This window comes from Zosterops lateralis, assembly GCF_965231275.1.
Source record: "Zosterops lateralis genome assembly, chromosome: 5".
NCBI classification, from domain to species: domain Eukaryota; kingdom Metazoa; phylum Chordata; class Aves; order Passeriformes; family Zosteropidae; genus Zosterops; species Zosterops lateralis.
In genome coordinates this window covers 51,071,373-51,092,738 of record NC_139766.1, presented here as the reverse complement: position 1 = coordinate 51,092,738, position 21,366 = coordinate 51,071,373, and positions in this window count along the sequence as shown.

Genomic DNA, 21,366 nt, shown 5'->3' with positions numbered 1-21,366 from the left:
GGCAAAAAGCCTACCTCATCTACATGAATGGTCGTTTAAAATAATTTGCTGTCTCTAGGTCTCTCTAACCTTGCAAGGAAAATTTTAAGCGTTTTAGAGGCAAATTTACATAAACGCAATAAAAGTTTCAAACCTTGGATTTGCACTTCCCAAAGTACCTTTTTGCCATTAACATTTGGGTTTAATGGCAACAAGAAATTAAGCCTTTGTTCTAGCTATTCGTTGTAACAGCATCTCCTTGCAGTTCTTTAAATGAAAATATACATTAGCAAAATTAAGTCAGAATATGAAAGTGATTTAAAGGCAAGAAGAAGAAAAAAGTCTAATCTTGATCAGCATGTGGAAAACATCCCCCAGGATGACCCTGTTCAGGAGCCGATGCAGAATTTGTAGCTAACTGTACCATGAGGGTATGATACTACTTGGAGCTCATGTGGATGCACTTTTGACCCAAGGCAAATGTATGGCTGTCATCGGTTCAGAACATCATTTGACAGCTAGAAGATTGCTGTTATGAATTTTTGATAAACAAATTGCCTTGGTAAACTGTGTAAATCATATCACATTTCCAAGTCTATAGCTGGTCAAAGTTTAGATCTAGATTTTTGACCTTTGATGCCTGTCTTTTCAAACCATTATGATAGAAATGGCCTTCAACTACAATCAGGATCTAAATCTTCCCCAAGTTTATGGTTGCTCAGTCATGCCAGTCAATCAAAGTACTTTCTGTTTAAAACCAAAACCATTTTTAGGCTATATATTCCATCATGACATTTGGCCAGAAAAAGGAAAAATATCCTAAGTACCCATACATCAGTGTCTACCCTGGTTCTGGTGGCAGGAAGTATTGAACAAAATATATTTCCCACTGTGAAGGAATGCATTTCTGTGCAAAGCTAAATGATTCCTCATTTATAAAATGAATTTCATATAAATGTTTTTCATATGCCTGTTATGAAGGCAAACATCAAGTACAACAAGGACAGAGTGGAAAAAATAGGATAACTTTTGGTGAGAAAGGAATATGAAAAAAAATATCTCAATTATTAAGCAAGTAAACAGTGATTTAAGGCAAGTGCAATGCATTAGTAAGAGCAATTAGCACCTTTGGGATAGCTACCCAGCATTTCTCTATATTAAGACTCTAGACAACAAAATATTCTTGATTCCTATTACATGCTCGATTCATGTTATATTTTAAGTTCCTATACACTGATAATTCTGCCATCCATCTAAAACATAATAAAAAAGAGAGTTATTTCTGTTAAGATACTTAGCATTACTCAATAATCCTCCCAAGAGTTCAGTTCAGTCACTTTATCCTTGCAAATCCAAAAGATTATTTAAGGTTTCTTTCTGTCATTTTCAAACATTTCCATTGTGTGTTCCTACTGTAGAATGGCACTCAGTGCATTTTTTAAAATTAATCCTATAAAATAGCATTACCCCATGTAAGAAAGTTTTAAGACATGCAAAATACTTTAGAAAAAAAAATGAGTCTTCAAAAGCTGACAAAGAAGTTTCTTAGAAATTAGATTGAAGATTTTCCCTGATGTCTATAAGAGTAGCACAAATTATCTTTTTTGTATTCTCCTCTCTCTTAAAAAAAAAAAAAAATTAAGACTATAACTAAAGCTACCTTGAATACAAAGACAAAATTTGTGATTTTTTTAGATGCTGTAACACTTAACACTATTCTATTGTACACGTAATGGAAAATATCCATAAAAATCCCAGTTCAACAGGGTGGGTGTAACATGTAGTAGATCTTAAACTTGAATTTCTGAATTATAAATAATTTTGGGTTTGAGGTTCAGCAAAAGTAATATGACAGCAATTTTCTAGACATAGCATGGATAACTATTAAAGTAAGTTGTGTTTTAAAAGACAACTTTTAATCAAGTTTACTTATATTTTACTTTCTACAAACTTTTCATGGCTCAATCTTACTTTAAAAGTCTACATATTAACAAAACATATGACAAACCTGCCTTTGTGGTGAGTTCCATCAAGAATCTTGAGAATAAAAACAAACAAATTTCCTTGGCCTTAAAACGCAGTGTGTGTATCTCGATGGTCATTATCAGCCTTTGCTGAGACACAGATTAGATCTGGAACCAAAATAACCCACAGTGAATAATTGCCCAGGTAGGAAAGATGAAATGCTTGGACTTTATTTATTTATTTTAATAAATTCTTCACCCCTAAATTGCCATGAAAAACAAGTAAGGAAGCGGGACATCACAATTCTAAACATAGAACTGACATTTCTAAGACAAAAAATTTAGACAGGTTTTTGCATACATAAGGATTTTTTCCCCTAGGCTATCTCAAAAGTTTCTTTTCTCTCAAGCACTAATCACTCTAATGCTCCCTAAAAAGCCACCTACACCCTCAGGCCACCACAGTTACAATAAAAATATTTGAAGAGAAAAGAAATGAACACAAAGACGGAAAAATTTATTTTCCAACTTTTAGCAACTAGCTTTTACCCCATCTTTTCACTAATTAAAAATTCTTATTACAGGTTTTTCACTTGGCAGCTGGTACTTCAGTGAAGTACTAGAAAATACTCCTGGCTCCCCAGTGTGTTTTCACATCTGTTGACTGAAGAAAAAGTATTTGACCATGTTGTCAAAAATCCTAAACTTTTTAACTATTAGGAATATTACTGAGCTCTCATAATTTTCTTTTTTAATCCTTCTCCTCTCAGCCTTCCTCTGCCTAATCTTGTTTCCATCTTTTTTCTTATTTCTTTGCCTGTTCATTTATAATAGCCTGGTCTCTCATCATCTGCCTTTTTCTGCTTTTTGTTTATTTCTGTTTCTAGAAATTCATCTTCCTTCCTTCCAGCCCTCACTTCTGTAGGGAGATAAGATATATATGAATATATAGAGAAAAATTTTGGTTTCATTGAAGTTGATAACACAGCTCTCACTGACATCAGAGAGAAAGGATTTTAGTTGTGTACTGATATTTTATATGATACTTCCAAATAGTTTTCCCCCTTGTTTGTTTTTTTCACATGGATTTTTGATAAATAAATTACTTCAGAAAAGTTAAACTGCAACCCCAATTCACAATGGTAAAAATTATCTGATATCCACACATAATGTGACACATTTCTTTATTCACTATCCTTTAGAAATTACATTCTTTGAAGTTTTGGAGCAGTAACTGCTTTTGTCCTTCTCTGAAAGGACCTCCTCTCTCATGTGCTCTCTTCCTTCCCCTGCATCCAGTTAGGAAACAGCAAACTCTACCCCTAATTCATGAATGATACATAGAGAGGTCATAACCCAAGAGCCATCAGAAAACTGTTTTCTCTAGACCTGGAACAGCATCCCACAGCCCCAGGTATTTTTGTGGGATTTTCTTTGCCTCTTAATAGTTAGCTATCAGATATTTATCATTCTAGTTACCAAAGGCTTTTCTTTATGAGTGTATAAATACATTTCACATTAGAGTCCAATCCTCACTCATTAAAATTTTAGTCAAGACATATTTCCCTCATCATCTGAGCTAGTGGAACAGTGCAGTCTTTGGAATTTTCCTTTGCAATATTAGCAACTGAATCCTTTTAACTGTTCTGTCATTTTGCTACCTTTCTTCTGGCAGTAACACCCCAGCACGGATGGCACAAAACATTCGTCCTTACAGATTGCTGCTTTATTCAAACAGCTGTTCCTCCTGCTCTGAATATAAGGTGGATTCGAGAAAAAGACTTTGTGAAGCCATATTTCAGGATGAACGTTTTTATGGCTTTAGTGTTGCTTACAAATCAATTCCTCTGAGTTGGGCTACCATTAGTAGCTTTTAAGACTGCCTGGAGCTGTGTCATTCACTGCTGCTTTGACACGTTAATGCATTAATGGTAAGTGCAGGCTGACATAACTTCTTTGAAGTACTATTACAGTAATTACCAGGAGTCTTCGATATGACATGCAAAGTTAAGAAAGGTGACAAAACAGTATGTAGATACTCATACACTCCTAAAGCATTCATTCAATGCTGACAGCTCATAATTAAGAAACTACAAAAACATTGAGGCAAAGACTGTCTGCTATGTACGGTGTCAGAGAAAACAAGTGTGAATGAAAAAGGCAATTATGTGAAAATGATGGCTGGTGCTATCAAACAATTCCATTTCAGTAAAAAGAGGTTAAGATAATCAGGGTAAAAAGTACTCAGTTGGCTCACTTCAGTTCTTTCATACAGAAAAATGTTAAAATCTCATTAGTGCTTTGTAAAATGATGCAAATTTGCAAAGCCATTTAGGAGGCAGCAGATGGTAGTAATGAAACCTGAGTCTGTGTTTAGAACCTTTGAAACTTGGAACAAAATGCATTTCTGGATTTCTTCAATTACCACAGATGTGTCCTAAAGTAAATTAGTGAGATCATGGAACATTATCTGGAAAAGAGACCTTTACCATTACAAATCATTTTACTGTATTCTTTCTCAATCAGGTTTATTTTTCCTAAGATAAGCATTACTCTGAAATACAAATTAAGAAAGCTGAACATTGCCTCCTTCCATCTAAAAACACTCTTTCATCTCCCACAGGTATTGTTTCATAAATTGGTTCAGTAGATCAAGTACTTTAATATCAAAAGTTCTCAGCTGTCCTCCTTTCATTTGTAGCTAGGGACCATCATTATTTGACAATTCATTGCCTCATGGTCTGCCAACTGAAGTGCTCTGTAGGGGTAATTCCTTGGAAACCTCTTTATGAATTTGTGCGACAGATGGGATTACTTTGAGCAAACAAGAGCTTCTGGCTCGAGGCTGCACAGGTATCCTTGGGATTCTGAAGGCTTTACTGAACATTTAAACATCACACCTAAGATGATGAAATCACTATTCTTAGAGAATATAGCCTTATAACATTTCTGTAGGTCTTTCACTCTTGGTAGACGTGTGAAAAGAAATACACAACCATGTGATATAAACTCAAAAAAAATTAAACCTTCTAAAGACCATTCAATACATTTGAAGCTAACTCAAGGGGACTGGGGTTTTTTGCTTGCATGTGAAGAGGTGAAGAGTGGAATTAACCTTTTCACAAGGTTTATTTTATATTGTTGAAATTCTTCCTTTCCTGCCAAAAACCCTTCTCAAACAGACTATTATTTCCTTCACATCCCAGTCTGCAAACGTCAGGTCAAGAAACAGCCTTCCTTAAACTCATATTTGATACTTGTATTATAACCACTTTAGGCATGTAAAGAGTTAACTCTTTTAGGAAAACATATTTTCAAATCACCATAGCTAAAGCTAAATCAGTGTTTTGCAAGAACAAGAGCTGATTAAGGACATCAACATTTGGATGTTAATTGTCTACAACCATAAACTATTTCTATATTTAGCCAAAGACACATTTTAAATCACTGCAGTTTATTTTATAATCTGAAATGAACAGCAAGAGTATGAGTGATATTTTAACTGATTCATAAATATTTAAAAGTCTGATGATTTTCAATCATATCCTTCTGCAATCTGTTTTTCATAAATACTCAATTTAGTGACAGGCTATTTTCAGCAAAACAGCACAATTCTCATTTTACTAGGAAAAAAAAATTAAAATAACAGAAAATCTTTAAGACTAGGAAGTTCCTTAGCATGATTTATTACCTAAAAAGTACTAATATATTTCACAAGCATGTAAAACCTGTATTTCTGTTGCTCCTATTCAGAAATTCTAGTTTCCAGCTCCTCAGTTTGATATATGGTTCTTCATATGTCTCAAGTTTTTCACTGTTGTCATAAATACAAAGTTAATTTGACATCAATAATTATTTTTATTCTTTCCAGGCAAGAACATTTGAACTTGAATAATAAATATATAATACTCAATAAATAATATACTTCTTGAAAGAAAAATATCCCAGAGGGCCTTTTGGTGGGAAAATTTGGAAGAAAAGTTTTCTCTGCTCTTTCTACAGCATACAGAAATTTTAGGTTTAAATGTAAACTATCTTCATATACAAGATTTTACCTGTAAAGAAAAATCAGCCAGTTTAGGCAAAGCAATGTTAGACACGAGCATGCTGGAACATTCAAACACTACATATGAATATAGAAATACATGCATTTATAAATACTGATGTTTTATTAGATGTTTCCTTCCCCCATAACTGGAAGTTTTGAATAGCCACTTATTTGAAGCATAAGATGACAATCAGTGGTGTTTCTCTAGCAATAAAATGCTTTGTAGCCACACTCAGTCCCCTGGTAATTGGAAGCTGACTCTAATGCAATGTACAGTAAACAGTACATTATTGACTATAGCTCTTCACTCACTGAACATGCTGTCTTAACCTCTGTGCAATAACCAACTTGTAATCCCATCACTAGGCCCATAAGCAAAGCTGCTTTCAAGAAATGTAATAGCTGAATATCATAAACATACTCTTTTCACAGACCTACTATTCCCCTGAACTAAACCAGCCAAAGTAAAATCCTCCTTCCAACATCATTGAAAGTATTTAAAATAAAATTCTTCAGACGACATCATGCTGTGATGACAAAGACTCATATAATTCAGAGTTAGTAATTATATTTATGTCCAGCAACTCAATAGTTGCTCCTCAAAACAAATCAAATTCCTTTGGGAAGAAAGTGTATTTTCAGGACAAGTGAAAAATAGGTACCCAAAACAAGACAACACTTGGTTACCCCAAATTAAGTTCCTCTAAGGGTCACAATTGAAGGAGATCTTGAAGTTACTTAATTACACCATGCTATTTAGTAATCATAACAACTTCCTTCTGTAAAAGAAATAAAGGATATAAAAGGAAAATTATGTATAGCTCTGTACAACACACTGAAGAATTAACTATTTTCTTAACATGGATCTCTTAAATGTGAAGATTTAGGTTGAACTTATCCAATTCATGAGGGAAAGATAGCTATGAAGTGTCACACTAATATGTTTTGTTTTGGTGGGGTTTTTTTGTTTGTTTGGGGTTTTTTTAGATGAGAAAGAAGACAAGAAAATCCACATGTTTATCCAAGTTTAATTCCATCTTCAGAACTACTTCAAATTAGAAAATCCAAAATCAAAGAAAAACCTTTGAATTATACAGCATTGCAGTACATCAAAATGAACAGAAGCATCTCTACAAACTACACACGTTGTGTTCAACTAAACACAGAAAGTAATTCCAGCAGGTCAGATGAGAATAAACAAATATGGAAACAGCTATTAAAGATTTACACATGCATTTTATGCTGAGATTATGATCAAAGAGTGCAATGTTTGGGAACGGATGACCGCAAATACTTTACTTCAGCACTGAGCTTTTTCAAGTCTGTTTAAATGTAATAAACAACACATAGAGGTGGATAATGTTGAAAACAACTTTAGAAAATCTAATTTAAAAAGTGTTACTAGATTACCTAACTTGTTGCACATGAATAAAAAACAGTTTCAACTCAACATATTTAAGAAAGATTCAGATGTATCACTTCTGGAGTTACTACAAATTCTTTTGTAGAGTTTTCTCTCTTTTGACAATAGCAATTTAATGCAGTTTTAGGAACGGTATTGTAATGTGCTCTTTTCTATAGCACATCATAAATCTTCATAGTACCCAGGATTTGTGTTGGGCTCCAGACTACTCATTCAGTGAGGGCTAAGATTTATGAACTGCAAACAGATAAACATGTTTTTTAATTTTCAAATTATGAATTCTGACATCACAGAACATAAACCTTTGACATAAAAATCCATCTATCAAGATCTAATCTAAAACTGGACACAAGGCAATAGAAGGAATGGTTTGCTCCATTTCTATCAATCCTTTATTTCACGAGAATAAATCTCAAATCAGTACAAACTACTAGGAAAATGTAAAGCCACTAACAATGAATCCCCAGGAAAAAATAAGGAAAGGATGTACTTTAGAGTTTCTTTGTATAAAGTAAACATGAGAATCTTGAGCAATAGTCTGTCTGGAAATCTTTGCAGAAGCAAGAAATTTATACAATGTCTAATGCATTCCTCTTTCATAAAGATTTCATAAGTCTGGAGCAAAATAAACAGAATGACTGAAGCAACGGCCTTGGGGAAACAAGTTAAATAGAGCTCATTTCATATGCAAAAACAATAATGAGGAAAGATCAGTTGCTGCAGTTCTAATAACAAACAACAGATGGTTCATAACAGAAACTTAAATAACACTGTGTGTTTCAGGTGAGAAATCCACATCAGAGACTGGAGTATTTTCTGTCACTCCCGTAGATTTTCATTTTGCTCTGGAAGTGCAAAGCAAGCTCCCCAGCATCCTGGTCTTCCCCACAGTATTTTCTTGCTGCAGATGAGCATTGCTGTGATACAGAATAACTGGAGTGGTCCCCAAGGCTCCCCCCTTTCTCAGCCAACATATACAAATAGGATTTCTGACACCAAAATGTAATAAAATAACAAAAATAACATTGAAAATGGCTGGGCTGGATACAGTCCCAAGCTATAGTTAACAAAATTCACATATCTGCACCTTTCTGTATGATCATTGTACTGAAAAACAAACTACTGTTATTCTCAGCAGGACCTGAGAATAGGGGTGTATTTGCTTCAGGTTTCATGCAAGAGCAAAATATTTTATCACTGTGACAATCTAAGTTATATACACAGATTTTCTACCATAATCCTCTCCTGCCTAAATTTTACCCCACATCTCCAAGAAAGACAAGAGTATGTCATTCCTCACATTTGATTCATTGTTGATCCCATGCAAATTTAATGTTCAGAACAGTAGCTACAGCAAAAGACAGTTTTTCATATTTGAAAATGAGGAAGAAGAGGTTACAAACTTGAGGTGGATAATAGAGTTTTGCCTTATGTCTAAAAGCAATTGAACAAATTAATTAACTATATCTTTAGAAAAAGCTATGCTATGTAAAAGTTTTATAAAAATATATCCTTCAGATTTCACATTCCAAAGCCTTGATTTAACTTGAAACAAATCTGAAAGTGACCAGAGAAACAAAGGGCTAACGGACTAGTGTCACAAACTGTTTCTTTCAAATACATCAAGGTTTATATTGCATTTAAAATAATAAATCATAGTATTATCTCTTTTTTATGTATATATGAAGCAATTGCAAGACTCATAATCTTAACACATACCTCCTCTAGCTGAAGTGACACAACAGGAACCAAGTATTTATTTCTGACTGTGGTATAACTGCAATTGAGATAACCACTGACAGAGCTCAGGGTTGGCAATCTGCCTATGTGTTTGTGACCATTCACTTTTACCTTTGCCCATTCTTACACACAGGGTGGCCACAGCAACCTAGCCCCAACCTTTGAGAATCCTGAGCTTTAAGCAGAATTAGTGGCAGTTTTCCTGTGGTACTAAAATATCTCAAGGCATCAATAGTTCAGCTTCTGCATTAGCTCCAGTAGCTTATTCTTTAAAATAAATAAAATGGGTAATTTTAGACACACAAAATCCATCTCATTTTGCAAAGCAGCTTGCATAGCCACATTGGACTTTACTGAACTGTGATAACAACTTTTATCATTATAGCCCAATAGATGGAATAAATTGAAACAAAGATTCCTAAACACGGGCTCCAGAATACCCAGAGTATATTTCTACATTTAACTTCAGATATTTGATAAAGTTTTCTTATATTTGCACACCCTTGATTACAAAGGCTCTATGTGAAGTGCCAGTTTATATAAAGCTGTAGTTGCTAAGAGTAGAAAATACATTCAAAATGAAAATAAATTCAAATATACATAAATGGACATGTAGAGAATTGCATAATAGCTTCCTAGCTATAGTTTGTAGTTCACCTGTAGGCTTAAGAAGCAACTAAAAAACCTGTGCTCCAACCAACCTGTTTATGATTTCAAATATGAAATACCAGCACATGACTCAGAGTAAGCTAGAGATATACAAAATGAAACACCAAATATTGAAGTCACTTGCAAAAACCTGAGGACATATTAACACCTTTTTTTTTTTTTTCTCATGCACCCGAATACATCTACAGTGACAGGCATTAGCTGATGTTTGTCTACAGCTAATGGAAATCATGAAACTAACTAAAATTCAACGCAAATGCAAATTACATCTTTGGGACCAAAACATCACCCTGTCTGTTCAGAAAAAAACCTATGAACATTACTTCTCTAGGTCACAAAAAATGGTGTTATGTGATTGAGCTTGGACAACATATCTTGAGAATGCATTTGAGATATGGGAAATTTTAAATATTTCATGTAATTGCATTCCAAGAAATTCTGAACACCACACAAAAACAATGAATACATTGTCCTAAACAATTTTTTCCTACTTACTCTTTGTCAAGGAGAGAAATGTTTTATTTATTTTGGAGGGAAGCAACCTCTAATAGTTGTAAATGAAATGAAAGTTACCTGTCACTTTACACGCCAAATATATATGTTAATTGCCACATAGTCAAGCTTTTCCAGAAGACCCTAAATATTTAATGTTTTCTAGGCCTCCTTGTTATGCTGAAGGTCCATTTGATCACAGGTTTCTTATGCTCGTACACAAGAATATGACTCCTGCATAGCAGAGGATAATTCCTAAGCCTTGCATGCCTATAACTGGGTCTCTTTCTGGAGACCAGCTTGGACAAGTGACACGTCTGTGACAGCAGACAGGCCATGCTAAGTGTTGGGCTCCACAGCATGAGCAGCTCAGGGCACATGGAGAAGGCACAGCACTTAAAAAATTGCCACCCACAGACAGAAGCTCACAGTGAATTTAGGAATACTCCAAGTTAAGCAGTGACTCTGAGCAAAGATTTTGCAGGACCACAATTATGATAGTCATTGCTGTCTTTTTCCTAAAGACAGGCCGCCTTTAGATACCTCAAATCCTTCAGCAGCTCTTAGAGATGTATGTGAGGTCAGCTATGATTATCCTGCCTTTGATTAAAAGAAAGAGACTAAGTTACTCAAGTCCTAATTATTTTTTAAGGGGTTTTTTTTTTGGGAATCTTTTCAAAGATCATTAACACATTTTCTCAGTATTGGACATGCCAATTAGAGACACTCTTTCAATAGTTAATCAAGCAGTGTAAAATAGTAATGAATAAAATTCACATATAATTCCACGTAGACTTCCGTAACAGAGTTTAATTAAGCTTTAAGTGACTTGAAACACTTCAGTTGGTTCCTTTCATAAAAGTAAAGTTCATTCATTTTGAATTCTTATGTAAGCGTCTTTCTTTAAAATGTCACTTTAAAACATTATTTCTACTAGCAATTGCTTACAACTCTATTTGAAATAAGAACACATTTTATTCCATAGCATTTCAAGAGGTCTTTGTATTCATATGGGTTTTTTCCTAACAAAATATTAATGGATCTGTAAGATAAAAGTTGCAATTTAATCTCCTGAATATGTGCAAAATAAAATGTCTCTTCTGGTATGGAAGTGTTGCCAAATCTACAAGAAAGGTTTTCCTGTATGTTCATAAAAGACCTGTGTATGAACTTTTTTTTTTTTTTTTAAAAAAGATACCTTATTTGGAGAAACCTAAAAGATTCAGAAAAAAACCACAGAGTTTTGACATTTCTTACTTCTACGTGGATAAAAATCTCTTTAGTATAATGGGAATTTCTGAGTAAACACTGCAAGAAGTGGTTTTTTAATGAGATTTCTAAATGTGGAATTAAGAAACTCTAGGTGTAATAAACTCTAGGCTTAATGAAACTGAAGCTTCTTCAATTTTATATATAGAAATTGTGCGAAAATTCCACATATTCATGTTACAGAAGTACTCCTGTGTGCTTTTAGTCAGTTCTGGGGAGCAAAAAAAAAAAAACCCAGCTTTTGATTCAATAAGACAAATGTACACATGAAAATATTTAAACAGCTTTAGACTATAAATAAGCAACCATATATTCAGGATAGAAAATGCTCCTACTGGCCTATATGTTTTTTAAACTAAATAACGTAGATAATTAATTTCCTCCCTGAAATGCATTCCTTTTACCTATAATACCCAAAATTTAGCTGAAAATTACCAATTCCCATAGCTGTAGAACATAGTATAGTACAAAACATCTTCAGAAATGTATAGGCCTGTTCTACAGGCACATTCAAATGTATGGACCACGATGCAAAGAATTTCATCTGCTTGGGAACAGCTTTTCTCAGCTGCTGAAAATGTTTTCTAACCAGTTTCAGGAGTCTCTATAAAATACTAAAATTTTCTGAAAAAGAATGTTTGTTACCAATCAGAAGGCATTAAAAGTTCCTGTTACATTGACAAGGCTGTTCTGTACTGTATCTAAGTCAGCCAAGCAGGGATGAAGAGCACACACTTCCCTGCATGTGGACGTGCACAATGGCACAGGGATGCACAGAACCTCAGCACTAACGCTCTGGGAGGTTCACATGTCACTCCCCATTTGGCATTTACATGAGCCTAATTACCAATTCTGATATTGAAGAAATCATCAGGCATATGGTAAATTGAAGACATGACAGAATTATTTTATAGAAGCTACAATTCTACTAAAATCTATATGACTAGCTTTTAAGAAGCAAACCATTATTTATAATCCTGAAAAAAAAATAATATTTATGACGTTATAAATCTCCATAGAAGCCAGTGCCTACTTACAGAGGTAAAAGAGTTATAGGTTGTTAGGAAGCCTAATTGTTTTGCCAAAATCCCATGGAATGCATATTGCAGTGCCTAAGTCATCAGCCTCATCTCCATCAGTACATCATAAATGCCACTATGTAATTTATGTATTCTAGTATGCCAAGTCACATTAAGTTTCCTATGTCAGAGAAATATTTTGGTAGGAACTGTGAAAGGACTGAAACATAGATTCATACTCTCTTCAAAGGTTCTGCTAATCTTTGAGGACTTTAAATGATGCTACTCCTCACAGGAGTTTAGTAATTTGGTAAATATCCTATAGAATAGAAGAGTGCATTTTCTCTGCCAGATTAAAGACCAGCCAAGCACAGCCAAGGGAAGGCTATAATGAAACACCATCCTCTTTACTGAGTAGTATTCTTCAGGCAAAATTTTGACTAGTCTGTCAAGCTGCCCCATAAACATAATAATTCTTACAAGATTTCCTCTGAGCAATGAGCAGAAGTGTCATAACACCTACATAACACACTCCTGAGAAAGCCAAACAAATTAGGGCAATTAGACTATCTGTGAAAATTGAAGAACAGTTTTGTGAAGACTCAAAATACTGACAGAGAGAAATTTGAATTCAATTACAATGCTTCTTAGGTATTTGCTTGGAAAATACACATTTAAAACACCCATTATTCTCCTAAACTGAGGATAAAAATTTTATAAGCACAAAATACAGTAAAGGAAAAAACCCCAAAGTTACACATATTATCTACTCTTATGAACTTATTTTCTTATAAGAAGCTGCTACCATTACAAATGCTTCATGTGACAACTGCACAAACTTCAAGCAGATATTAATATTTTCAGGAGATAAAAAAATAACAACTTTTATTATTTATTCTAATAATTAATTTATATTAGAGGAAATTAATTAGAAATATTCAATAAAGTTATTCAAATCCATAAAATTAAAAACTAGTTTTAACAACTAAGAGCTGATACCTGCATGAATAACTATGACTTCAGAATGACATTCTAGAAAACAATATCAAATTTTGTCAGACTTGTTACCAGTCTGGCCAAATTTCATGCAGACAACCATCTGTAAATAATAAGCACAGAATGTGAAGACCTGTAAGAGGTTTTCTTTTCAGAATTTATTCCTACTCTCCAGGAAAAATTTGCTCTGCTGTAAGAAAGAAGTTGGTAAACCAGTAAAGTAAAAGAACTAAACTTAATAGCTTGTATCAAATGGATAGATATTTTTCGTGTAAAAGGAAATTGTGTCTAAAAAGCGATATATAGGAAGGAAAATGGTGACTGTAATTTCCTTAATACAGCACATAGTGGTCCATCTAGTTCAGCATTTTGTCTTCAGAAACATGCATAAAAATGCTTAATGAAGCAAACTGGACATGCATAAATCATCAGCTGCCTTCAGCAAATGCTTCATGAACTCAGAGATGGCTTTACAACATTAGTATTTAAAAAGGGCTACCACAGACCATCTCAAATTATTATTAGAGGGGGGAAAGTGTGTTTAAATCTGCAATTATCTTTTCTGTAAATTTATTTTGTGTTTTTGATGGGAGTGGGCAGGGACAGAAGTGCATTCCCTGTCACTCCTTGGTATTCAGGCTGTACCTATTGATGTAGAATAATATATTTTGTCAGCCTATTTTTTAAGAATTTGCCTTGTGATAATTTAGAAACATAATAAATTACAGATGTAGGGCTACTGCAGGTTTGCATGAATTGCTTGTTCTTGAAGATTACTGTGATTTCTTATTTTACATGAGTAATTTAACTACTCCTTGTTTGTTCCAGTCCCTTGTGAACAAATATATCCCTACTTTATAAAATAGAGAGAATAATTTATGAATTACCCTGCAGTTAATGAATCACAATAAAATCACATTGTAGGAAATGACTAAACTTTAGGATAGCAAAAAGACACAAGATCCAATTAAATTACTGTTTCCAGTAGCGTAAGAGCCAGAGGAAAGAAAAACTGCAGGACTACAGTGATAGAAAGTTCACTCTGAGTCTAAAACCCATCTACCAGGTCAAAGGGACAAAGAACATGAGCAGAACAAGATGATGATTCATTAGAATCTCATTTCAAAATGGTGACACTGAACAAATCTCTGCAAGGTGATGATAAAGGCCACACACCCTGTCCTTCCTCATCCTCACATCCCCAGGGGCCTGGCACTGAAAACTGCACTGAACCTTTCACAGTGGCATATTTCTAAATATGATTCATTGGGCATTTACATATTCACTTCTGATTTTGGGGAATGTTCTTTACTTTATGAATAATTGTTCAGTTAGTTCACACAATCATTTTGAATAGAAGTGTCTACTTTGGCTCCAGTGACCAAAGAATAAGGATAAGGGAGAAATTATTTGAATTAAAGAAATCTAAACGTTATGCCATGCACTTAATTATGCTCATCCTTTTGCAGATATATTCCCTGACCACTTAACAGTATCTACTCTATTATCATTGTCACTCAGTTTATCCAGTATTATGTTATTGTGGCCATTCAGCTGTACAATTAGCTCATAAAAGGAGGCCATGGGCCTTTTCAGGTCTTTCGTAAACTGTATCTGGTGAATGAGTTGCCCCAGTTGGGGGTACTACCCTGCTGCATGGGAAGGCAACATCCTTAACTCATGGACAGCTGAATTTTGATGTGGCATTATTAGATGGAGTGAATGAGTTTTTTGTGGATATACCAGGCAGTCAGAAAGGAAAATAGATCTACTTTTCAAACAAATCCTTCCCTCACTACAGTTGCCTGAACAGCACCTTCTCTAAACAAAGTAGGATTCATTCTCAAAAGAAAATATAGAGTTCTACAGATAGTAGCATCCAGTTGGTCTCATATGTCTTCTGGGTAGAAATATATGAAAAAATACAAGACCATAGTATGCAATTTCCTTTATTCAGACCTAATTTTAGGTGCATACTTCTATTACAAAAGTCTGTGTTTGATATTAGAGTGAAATACCACTGTTCATATGTGACTAAAGAATTCTCCTAGAAAAGACTTTTTGTAATACAGTGTTCCAGTCCAGCTCTAAAAAACTCCTTTAATTCATATCACTTATGGCTACATTCTCTTTTATTTTTCCTCTTCTCTCTGGATGTTTCACTTACAGAAAGATTAAAAAAAATCAGAAGCTTTCTGTTTGTAACTCTGGTTGCAGTTACCAATTAACAAGAAGTGCTGGACTTCAAACACTTCTCAAGCACAGAAAACTATGTGAACTGCCTTGTTCTAATACTCTATATTCCCATTAAATTACAGCAATCCTTTATTGCAAGGTTCATACAAAAAGAACAACAGAATTTTCTGTAAATGAATGACTGCTTTGGTAACTGTAGAAATACTAAATTTCAAGTTCATCATTAAAGGAAACTCATCACTATTAACTGTTTCTGTGTATGTTCTCAGTGTGCTTAATATCTACTGAATACTCTCAGTTAAGCAATGAGTTAGGATGTTAAATTAAACATTTAAAAAGCCCATTTCTTCCCATTCTTTCTGTGTCTTCAGATGTTGTAAGCACTGGAACTAGTAATGCCTGCACCCAATATAAGTCACCAATGAATTGTGGTTCCACTCTGATTTACTGTTCAGAAGGAAAGGCAAACAAAAAAGTACTCTTTTTTTCCTTACTCAAAGTGGGCAAAAGGTGGACATGATCTTCATTTCAGATCACATGGCAAGTTTAGTGCCCACAGCTAGCAATCCTTAAGGTACAAGTCACAAAGCCTGTGTGTGTTTTCCTTTATGGTCCTGTTATCTGGTCTCTCTTAATTTTCAAAACTACAAAACATGCAAGACTATCATTATGCGCAGGGAAAAACCATGAGTGGCTAATGATAACAATTCGGTGAGGTTCAAGGAATAAACATGTTAGGTGATGTTTATATGATTGAGGAAATTTCCTTCAATGCATAGATAAACAAAGGCCCTCTTAATAAGGAATGATGAAGTTACATGGCTTAGTGCCACTAGGACAAAAAAATTAACCATATTGAATGGGATCTTGTTCATCATAATGAGCTTCATCTAATTCCATTCTTCAGAAACCTTCATTTATCTAATGTACAAAGACGGCGTTAAACAAAAGCGCTTCACAATATTAGCGCAATTTACATCAAATGCACTAGAGAAAATTACCTAATACAATTTTCTAAACCATTTACTGTTATGAACTAGGAACTAAATGAGAAAATTGCATTTTATGATTTGTAGGCTATTGAAAAAAACTACACCTGAATTCACACAATATGCATTACTTTGATTCTCTCTCAGTGGTAAAGTGACTTAGTAAAGCAGAGAACCAGAAACAATGCTCTGTGAATTAAACTGAAAAAATGTGCTAAGTCCCTCTAAATCTGCACAAGCAAAAAAAAGCTTTTGGTTTCTCCTCACACTTCGGCACCTGAGGGGGGAACTCACCTCCCACCTTGGTTTGGTTTATTTCCAAAGCAAACAGAAGACAAACATGATGAAACAAGGTCTATTTTTAAAAAAAGCAGAACATATGTGTGGATCAACATTTGGGGATATCATTAGCATTTTTGTTATTTGCCTGATGTTTGCATGAAATGCCACAAACGTGATTGAGTCAACTCCCCTCCTCCCAAAATACTAATAAATATTTTCATCAATATAAACTTTTCAGAAATTCAAGCATATGCAGTAAAAAAATGAAAAAGCTTCAAAAAACTTTTTTTTTCCCAGAAGGCACTCTTTGAGGATCTAGTAAAAAGTCTCTATTAACAGATCATTTTATTCTGTAGAAAAATAATTACTTGCCTTAGCAATAATAAATTATTTTATTATTTTATCATCTTTTTCTCTTTCCTCGTCTGTTTTGCTGCTTTTGCAGCATAAAATTCACAGGATTTGTTAAGTGAGATAATAGACATGTTTAGCTATAAAACTTCAAATAAATGCTTAGTTCAGAATGCACTCTATATGGCAACAGGAGCTAAGGTCACATCAACATAAGCCACGGTGCTATTAACAATCTATTACAGTCATCACACTTTTTTAATTGTAGAAGTTCCAGAAAGCAAATTTATTAAATTCCGTGGGTCTCGTTTTTATCTGACAGTATTTGGTCAAATAGATTGGAGCCAAATTGCTAATTTAAATCTCAGACTATGAACCTGAAATGTGTTACAGATAATTCTTATCACATTTTCTTACACAGCAATGACTATTTTTCCTCTTTGCATTCCCCTAAAGGTCTTTGGAATGACAGAAAAAATGAAAAACACTTAAGTAGCTGTATCTCAGCTAAAGAAAACAGATTTACAGAACTTTCCAGAAAGGTTGGTGCCGAAAATAAACAAGACAAAATTGCCTAGCATGGTCCTATATATCAGGTCAGGAGAAAATATAGGCCATTGATCTACTTTTTTCCTAAAATAAGCCCTATTTAGAAAAGAAAAGAAAAAAAAAAAAAAAAAAAAAAAAAAACTTATGTTTTTTTTTGTTGGGTATGTTGGGCAACAAAGATAACAAATAAATACTGCAGACTCCACATTTTCCTGGACAGAAAGATTAACAGTTCCACAGTTAGATTTCCTCTGTTTTGTAGGATCTGGGTCCCATAGAACTGTTAAATCTCTCCAGGGATTTGGAAAGCCTGCACATAAATGGTCGAATGAAAATGAAGTGCCCTAAGTATGCGGCTATAACAACTACATTCCTGATTACACGTGGAAAGCATTGTAGCAGTGTGATACAGCAGAAAACAAATATCAAGGTCATGTGAGATTTTGTGTGGGATTTATGTCAAAATACAATGGAACTGCAGAAGGCATCATAGCCATTCTAAGCTTTCTTAAGTAGCATCTTCAAAGAAATGCAGGACAATAAGAGAAAGTGTGACTAATACAACTTCCTGTAGAAGAATTGCTATAGAATTAGTCATATCAATAGCAATCCATGAGACATTTGCTATAAAATCTTTACACAACAAAAGTCAAATTACATCATTGTTCCTCCCTATCTTATACTTCTAAGTACTGAAGGTGAAAATATAAAGAAGCCATTACAAGGTATTCGATCCAAGAATTCTGACACAACCAGTTTCAAATTTAAAATCAAATTAAAACTTGAAAACTCAAGAGCTTAAAAAGACAGTCAAAGGTTAAAATAAATATAGTATGTAATATTATAATATTGATGTGTTTTACTGTGTATGAGTAAGAGAACAAATTTTATGATAACACATTTAATAAGGTAGTTACAGCACAGGAAGCATGCAAAATTTTGAGGTACAAACACATTTAATAAAAAAATAGCAAGGAAAGCAACTTTGTGAAAATGGGTTTGACAGAACAATTTATTTTTATGAACTCTTGATAAAATTATTCTGTTTATCTGCATTCATTTTTTTTCCTCAATAATTTTACTTTTGCAATTGATTTTTATACTGATTTTTTAAAAAAAAAACACTTATAAAATATATATTTAAACACTTTCATTTACATTTTAAATATCTAGAAATTGCCACATTAATCACTCTGAGTTTTAAAAGGGAATTAACAAGATAGCTAAAGCACCAATTATGGCTTTTTCCTTCTAATAAAAAAGTATTTCCCAAATGTGCAATATGCTCCTTCCAAAAGTATCGACCCTTTAAGATGCCTGAGGGTCAAACTGTGGAGATGTTAAAGCTGGGGTACATTACATCATATAAAATATATATTAAAAAATCTGGCATCTACTGCATGCCTAAGTGTAAAACAGTATGGGCTGCAGTAAAGAGCCACAAAGAACTCTAAAAGATGATGGATGCCTCAAGTCTGCTGTGTCATAAATTCCTTTCCCATGGTGTTCTCAGAAGGTTGCCCTGGTTCAAAACTCCCAAAGTCTATCTACAGATTTGTCAGACCACATACTGGAAAACCTCAGGCACAGGTATTTGTGTTGAACTCGGAAATGCCTTGAACAGCTTGTGACCTGCATGGATAGAATAACTTTTGGAGAAGGGTGGAGAGCAGAAGGATTATGTCAAAATTTGCAACCTTCGACCCCCTGCAACTGAAAGAATTTTTACCAAAATACAGCACAAAATCACTTCACAGAACCAGGATAAGAAATTTATTTTCAAACATCACTCATTCAAAAATTAATTCATAGGTGTTAGAGGGAATCATTTTATCAAAAGTAACCAGGGAAGACGTATACCTTATTTTTGCAAATACGCTATCAACTGTTTTAATCAAAGGTTTTGGGCTTCAAAAATCTAAGGACAAATTCCTTTGTTTTTTACCTCTCCTGAGGAGCACCTCTCTTAGACAAATAGTGTAAAATATGAGAACAGATGTTATAGATATAATGGTACTTTCTGACTATTGGAAAGTATTGGAGGCAGCTGTGCTTTGTTATCTTTTCTGTGATATCAGTGTCAAACAAAATACCAAAGGTATTTATTTGTATACAAAATATATGATGTGAAATTCATAAGTAGCATACCTCTCATAATGTTAATGAAGCAGTTTGGCTTTCTAAAAAATTTTGAGGTGTAGACTACTCAGTATCTAAACCTCAAAACTGTATAAACATTAGTTGTTTCCCTTACTAGTAATTATGTTTAAGAACAGAATTTAAGCAATCTTATTCCTTCCAGTATGGAAGTATAGCTAATTTGAACACATGGCCCTGTGACCCAGAAGTCATTGAGGAAAGTCTATTATCTCTTCTCCTGAATGTAAAAGCTAAAGTTTTTCCCTGTGTTTCGGGCAAATTATGCAAAAAAGCATCAGGTCATCTTGAAGTTCAAGCCACATTGTTATAATTTCATTTTTAGCCAGTTCATAGTTTTGCTCCATCTCTACAAAAAATTCCTTAACTACCCACATTAACTATAACAATTTGAAGATCTTTTCATCTACAGCATTAATATCACTGCAAGCAGTTTAAACATACATATGCTAAAAATGTTTTCATTGCAATTCTGCAATTCTGGCAGGAAATTTTTTAAGTGATTTGAATATCTCTAAAAGGAAAAATGCATGTAGAAATACCCAGTTAAAAAAAAAAAAAAAAAAAAAAAAAAATAAAATAAAAAACACCACCTTTCTATTCTTCTGTACCTTTCCTCTTGAAAATTCCAGAAATTAAACAAAAGATCAAAAAGCACCTCAATCTGGAATCTAGGAAAGAGTCTGAAGGCCAGTGTGTTGAACTCAGATGTATATGAGAATACAAATGACATCATTCTAAGACACAAATTCAATGTCATAGTGATCCCCCACAAACAGAGTATCTAGTGCACAACTTGGTTTCAGTTCCAATCAAAACCTCATCACATCAATCTAAATTGAATCTGACTAAAAAAATTAAAATCACACAAAACCAGCCCCATCTTTAACTGAAAAAATACTTCTGGCATGTAAGAAGTGGGCATCCACATGTTTTTCAATACATAAAGCACTCATCTATTATGAGTTTTTAGTTCATAAGTCATTCTCCAAGTGTTGTGGAAGTGCCATATGAGGCAGACCATCTCTGCTGTCAGTGTAGTAGGACATCTCTACAGCTGCCTGATTTATGACTGCACCTCAGTAGGACAGATAAGTTCATAATTCTTATAAATCCTTTAATTTCTTATTATTTTTGTAATCTTTCTAGTTATTGATTTATTATCCCTTAAATACTAGTATAAAATAGCACACAAACAGTATAAAACTGTTACATTGCACATGAGAGTTTATATATACAGTTT